The sequence below is a fragment of the Quercus lobata genome, chromosome 3 (genome assembly GCF_001633185.2).
Source record: "Quercus lobata isolate SW786 chromosome 3, ValleyOak3.0 Primary Assembly, whole genome shotgun sequence".
Taxonomy (NCBI): domain Eukaryota; kingdom Viridiplantae; phylum Streptophyta; class Magnoliopsida; order Fagales; family Fagaceae; genus Quercus; species Quercus lobata.
In genome coordinates this window covers 64002215-64008110 of record NC_044906.1, presented here as the reverse complement: position 1 = coordinate 64008110, position 5896 = coordinate 64002215, and the positions used below count along the sequence as shown (strand labels likewise).

Here is a 5896-nt window from a genome sequence, read left to right as displayed (position 1 = left end):
TGCCCTTTCTTTCAGGTAGACCTCGGGGATGCCGAGGACAGAGTCATCCTCTGCTATGTCTCAAGGTTACTTGGACTTTTATTATATGTTCTCGGCTATATCCCACCTCGGTTCGGGCCTTGGGCCTTAATACAAAATGGGCCGGGGTCATAAATTCTCTAACCCCATACCTTTCAATCTAAAAAAGCTTTGTTTTTTTCTTATTCGGACTATAGCTACGGTTTCAGTTTTTCTATTATTTTTATTTTTTATTTTTTTGAATTAAACTAAAATTGAAAAATAAAAATTATTTTTATTTTTTTAATTTAGAAAATGCTGACATGACATTTAGAAAATGCCAAATAAAATATTTTATTAGCCACATCAATATTTACTGTGCACACAGTGTATTCTGTCTGCCACCTCAGATTTTTCTGTTACTGGGTGGACGGTAAGAACCAAAATAAAAACGATTTTATGAAATTAGGGACTGATCTAGGAGTGAAATCAATTTAGAGACCAAATTGTGAAACGACCCAAAATGTAAGGACTGCATTTTCGCCTTAAATAAAAGAACCAAACGGTTAGGTAAGGTATTTTCCCACCCTAAAACTACGTCGTTTTGGCCAGGAACCTAAAAACTAACCCTAAAGACTGAAGTCCTAACTCCTAAACACTCTCACACTCTCATCTCACGCCTCATCTCAAGCTCTCTGCCTCTCAACTCAAGCTCACTCTGTCTGCCTCTGTTACCTTGTTCGGCAGCCTTCAATCCTCAGGTTTCCGGTGAATAACACTAGAGTCCTCTCTCTTTCTTCGGTTTGTCCCATTGGAGAAGTCAACAACAGTTCGTCAGTTCCATAAAGATTGGATCTTTGGAGTCACTTTGCTCAGGTACAAAAAGCCAAACCCAGTTCTTGGTTTCTTGAAGTCTTGATCTTTTCTTGGTGAAACTTAGTTTCGATGGATTTTTTTTTTTTTTTTTGGGTATAACTAGGATAATGTTGGAATCTTTATAATGGGGTTTTGATACTCTGTTCCTTTTCTCTTTGCTTTATCATTTTTTTTCCGGGATAGAAAATCAATGATTAGTTAATGGACTAATCCAATTATACTTCTCTCTTTTATTGAAACAGGGTCACCAGCATTGCCCTCCAGAGCACAACAACTGGCTTCAGATTCAATTTGGTTTTCGGGTGACATCCTAGAGGTTTTTTTTTTTTTTTCCTTCTCGGTCTCGCCCTCGCCCTCTGATCTCTGATCTCTGCTCTCTGCTTCATCAGGTAATAATCTTTTCTTTTGATTTTGATTACTTGATTTTGATTTCTGATTTTGATCATTTTTTTTTTTCTCTCTCGGCTTCATCTCAGATTCTCCGTTCATGTTCTTGTCTTCATCTCAGGTTCTCCATTCCGTGACTTCACTGGTAAGTGGTAACTTCTATCGTTAATTCTCCTTTCAATTATTAGTTTACAGAGTATGTTCGTATGTTGTGGATTTTGGGTATGTTGTGGATTTGATATGCAGCATTATTGTTTGTGAAATATAGTTTACAGAGTGTTATACTATTGTTTATTGTTTGTGTATGCTGTGTTGATGAATTTGGATGTAAGTGTAATGACTAATGAACTTATTTATTTAGTTTTGTTGAAAGTTTATTATGTTAAGGATGATTGTTTTGTAATGTTATTATGTTAAATTCTTTTAAAAGATGTTATATACTTATTTATTACTATTGGTTTGTTAGTTTTGGTATTGGAATTAGGGGACTAGGAAAAAAAGGTAAAATAGAATATGTATGATTTTGTTATTCTGTATTTCATCTTGGATTATTTTGTTAAACTGGTTTGCTTTATCTATATCTTGATTCTTAGGTCTATTATCTATTTAGATGTTATTGTTTCCAAGATTTGATTTGATTTTTTTTTTAAATTTTTATATTTTATATTCCAAATGAAAAGCTTTCCAACTTGTCTATAAATGACAGAAGGTCTTACTCTTGTACTTGTATATATGGGATAATACTTTGTGCCTCTGTTTGACTTTAGCTTATAAGTCCAGCTTTTAGCTTTGTTATCAAAGAGAGAAAAATTGATAGGTTCAGAGAAATCTTTAGCTTATATATCATATGGAATTACTTATGTTTTAAAAAAAAATGATTTTCTTTTCTTAAATTGCTGATTCATCAAGTAGGTACACTAAATTAAGACCTACCACTAAAACATGAACTAACAAAGTTGTGTGTGAGAGAGTCCAAATTGAAGCTTTTCCTTTATAACAGTGCATACTACGAAGACACCTGATAAAAATGAAATGGTACACAATTTTGAAATTGTCCAAAGGAGTAGAATTGTAGAAACACAAAATGAGCTTTTAGAATTTGTAATCAAACTTCTGTTTTGATCTTATTATCTTGGTTGGGTTTGGAACACACTTATGTACGGCTTTTGTCATTTAGTTTATAATATTTCTTTCTATTTTTAACTTGTGGATCGTTGCTTGCATCATTGTCATGTTTACATTGATTGTTTTCATGCATCATTCTCTACATATCTTCATGTCATCATTGCATGCTTATGTTTTGATCTCTCATACTTGTGATCATGCATATTTCCTTTTGGTCCAGTTATATTTAAAGATTTCTCTAATCCTATCACCCCTTTGGTCAGGGAGTTCTACGCAAACTTCCATAACCAATAAGAGCTCTCTGTCGAGACCATTGTTAAAGGTGTCTCGATTCCTCTTGCTCCTGCATTTCTTGGTAAGATCATTTGTCTTCCACTTCTCAACGATGTCCCTAGTAGAAAGTTGTATTAGACTAGAGATGAAAAGGAATAGGAAAAGACTAAAAAGGACACCTGAGATGGTGAAGTCCATCTGTCCATGACATGCGTGAAGTAGTACTTCTTGTTTTTTGCTGAATGCGTGAAGTAGTACTTTACTAGAACTAATGGCTTTTTATAGCATCATTCTGTAAGTCTTTCATTTATGTTGTAGTATTTTAGTAAAAATATTACAACTTATTTAGCATTTAGTATGCTTAATTTTCTTATATATATCTTGTTGCGGGCCAAACAATATTTCTTTTAGATTTGTTCATGGTTCATTGAATCTAGTGGCTTACCACTTGTCACAAATTGGATGTTTCTATCAATTTCTTGACAAGAGAGGTGATTAGAATATAAAAGTTTGGGTGTTCAGAAAAGGTTTGAAGAGTGTAGCTATTTGCAAAATCAAAGTTCTGAAGGACCTCACAAGTTATGTGGAAGTCTTTTAGAATTTTGATCTTGCAGGGAGCTATACTCTTCAAATCTTTCCTAAACACCCAGACTTTTACATTTTGATAACCTCTCTTGTCAAGAAATTGGTAGAAACATCCAATTTGTGACAAGTGATGAGCCACCAGATTCAATGAACCATGGACAGATTGAGAAGAAATCTTGTTTGGTCTTACAACTGTTGTTTTAACATCACTCAAAAAGCTCCAACTTAGATTTGCAGATACATCTTTTTCTCTTTTTCCAGACTAAAGTAAATTTGGGAGCCCCTCCAGGTCAGTCTCTACATGCAAATCGGTCATGAATTTTTTCTTAGTTAAATAAGTTGTCCAAAATCTAGTTCTAGCTTTGGCATTGATGAGCACCTTCTAACAGCTTTCAGAGCTTATGCCCACTTACCATTGTTTAACTCAACTGTTTTGTAATCACCAGCTGCATGATGCGTCTAAAAATGAACCAAAGATTTGCTTTGTAGCAACTGAAAGCAGTTGAGAATCACAAAAATTTGTATCTAATGAACATTTAAGACTATGTAAATGTAAAATGGCAGGAATACCGATGGGTCACCAACTTTCTGTCAAGGTCAGGATCCAGTTTATCGTGACTTGCTAGTGGCTTTAGAACTCGCCACGTGGTCTTGATGATAAATCCATTAGTTCTTCAGCAAATTTGCATCATAATTTTCATAACTTTTTTCCGTACGTTATTGATTTGGTTGTGCAGGACCATGAAGGAAATGACAAAGAAGCCGCTATATTCTTTAAATAAAAGAACCAACGAGGTTGGTAGATATAAATGAATGTCATCTCATCCAGATATTTACCCAAAAAAAAAAAGTCATCTCATCCAACCAATGGGGTTCATGTGCTATCCTACACCACCAATGAATGAGTACCATCTCACCTTATTTACATGCATATCTCTTTTTGGAGTTATTTCTTGTAAGTCATGGTCAACAGAACAAGGAACATGGCTTTTTATGCAATAATTGAGGCATTGTTATGTTAGGGGTAGGGATGGCAATTTATGCCCGATCTGCGGGTACTCGGCCCGGCCCGGCCCGACCCTAATGGGTCGGGTTTTACCTGGTCCGATAACAAATAGGGTCGGGTTTGGGTTTTAGAAAAAAAACCCGAAGCGGGTCCGGGTTTTGGAAAAAACCCGACCCGAACTCGGACCTGACCCGTTTAAACTTAAAACAAAATTACTAAAATACCTACCCACATATATATATATATATATATGTAACTTATAACAAACCCTAATCCTTTTTCATTTGTCTGAAGTCTTTCCAAGCCGCCTCCTCTCTGGGCTCTCACCTCACCCTCAATAACTCTCTCAGTCTCATTTTCTCTCAAGCCACCCCACACGGCCTCACCCAGTCACACTCACCGTCACTCTTAGTCACTCACTGACCTACCCTCACCTTCACTCTCATCACTTGATGGTTGCTATTTCCATGGAGAAGCATGGAGGTTAGAACTCAGAGAGATTTGCGAGGTTTAGGCCGTGAGCTTCGGCCTAGAGGTGGAATTGGTGGCTGAAACCACCGTCGATCATCGGAGATAGAGCCTTGGTGGACCGAGTTCTCCAATTTTTATTTTTGGGTTCATTTTTATTTTGGGTTCATGTCCTCTCTCAATTCTCAAATCTGTGAGTTTGTGTTTGTGATTTTGTGAATCTGAGTTTGAAAGGAAACTCTTTTTTTCTTTTTATAAGATTGTGTCTCGAATCTGTGAGTTTGTGTTTGTGTGATTCTGTGTTTGAAAGGGAAAGTCTTTTTTTTTTTTTTTTTTTTTTTTTTTTTTTTTTTTTTTAAGATTGTATGGCCATGGATTAAGGTCCTGAAGTGGCTAGCGGAGCCTGCGGGGCCCGACGAGGCGGGTTTGGATTTAAAAAAAAAAACCCGTTTATTAAATGGGGCGGGTACAGGTTTTGGGGTTGGACCTGCGGGTTGGGTCCGGATATAAAGAAACCCGACTTGTTGCCATTCCTAGTTAGGGGAGGACATATCCTACAGTTAAGGATGGTTAAAGTAGCTCAAACGCAGTTGTTGAGAAAGGGAAAACGAGTCTTTAATTTTTAGAAATGGAGTCACTAGGCTCCAAATTATAACAAAACCAAAGTCCTCCTCCAAGACCCTTCTAATGATATGGGCCCCCATAACCAGTCAAGTGGCCCACATTATTTTGTTTGGGAAATGGTGGCTGTGGGTGTTTTATGATTATCACTAGGGGTGTTCAAACTGTATAAACCGCAAAATCCACACCAAAATCATCCGTAAAATGGCATAACTGCACGGTAAGTAATAGTGCACCGTATTGTATGACATCGTATGGTGCAATGCGGTTTGCGGTTTTATAATAAGAAAACCGCACTGCACCGCACCTTCTCTATATATTAATATATTTAATTATTTTTAATATTAAATATATTATTAATAGTTTAATAACCTTAACTTTCCCAAAAAAAAAAGTTTGATAATCTTAGCAAGTGTTTATTAAGAAAGTCAGTCCAAAATAAAGAAAAATTAACTCAATAATTTAAAACTTGGATCAAAATAAAGAGAAATTAGATTTGGGTTGGATAGAAAAAGCCTAAAATTTGAAATATATACCAATTTCAAATCATTCAAATAG

The 5896-nt window shown here is 35.8% G+C and overlaps 1 long non-coding RNA gene across 4 annotated transcripts; it reads left to right on the top strand.

Moving 5' to 3' along the window:
* The first annotated feature begins 612 nt into the window (after positions 1-612).
* LOC115982811 lies at positions 613-4168 on the top strand. 4 transcript variants are annotated; one of them, XR_004089739.1, is made up of 4 exons: positions 613-873; positions 1116-1189; positions 1382-1405; positions 2649-4168. It is a non-coding gene; the product is annotated as an uncharacterized LOC115982811 (long non-coding RNA). The 4 variants fall into 4 exon arrangements; XR_004089736.1 differs by having other exon boundaries at positions 1350-1405; XR_004089737.1 differs by having other exon boundaries at positions 1116-1262; positions 1350-1405.
* Positions 4169-5896: the final 1728 nt, after the last annotated feature.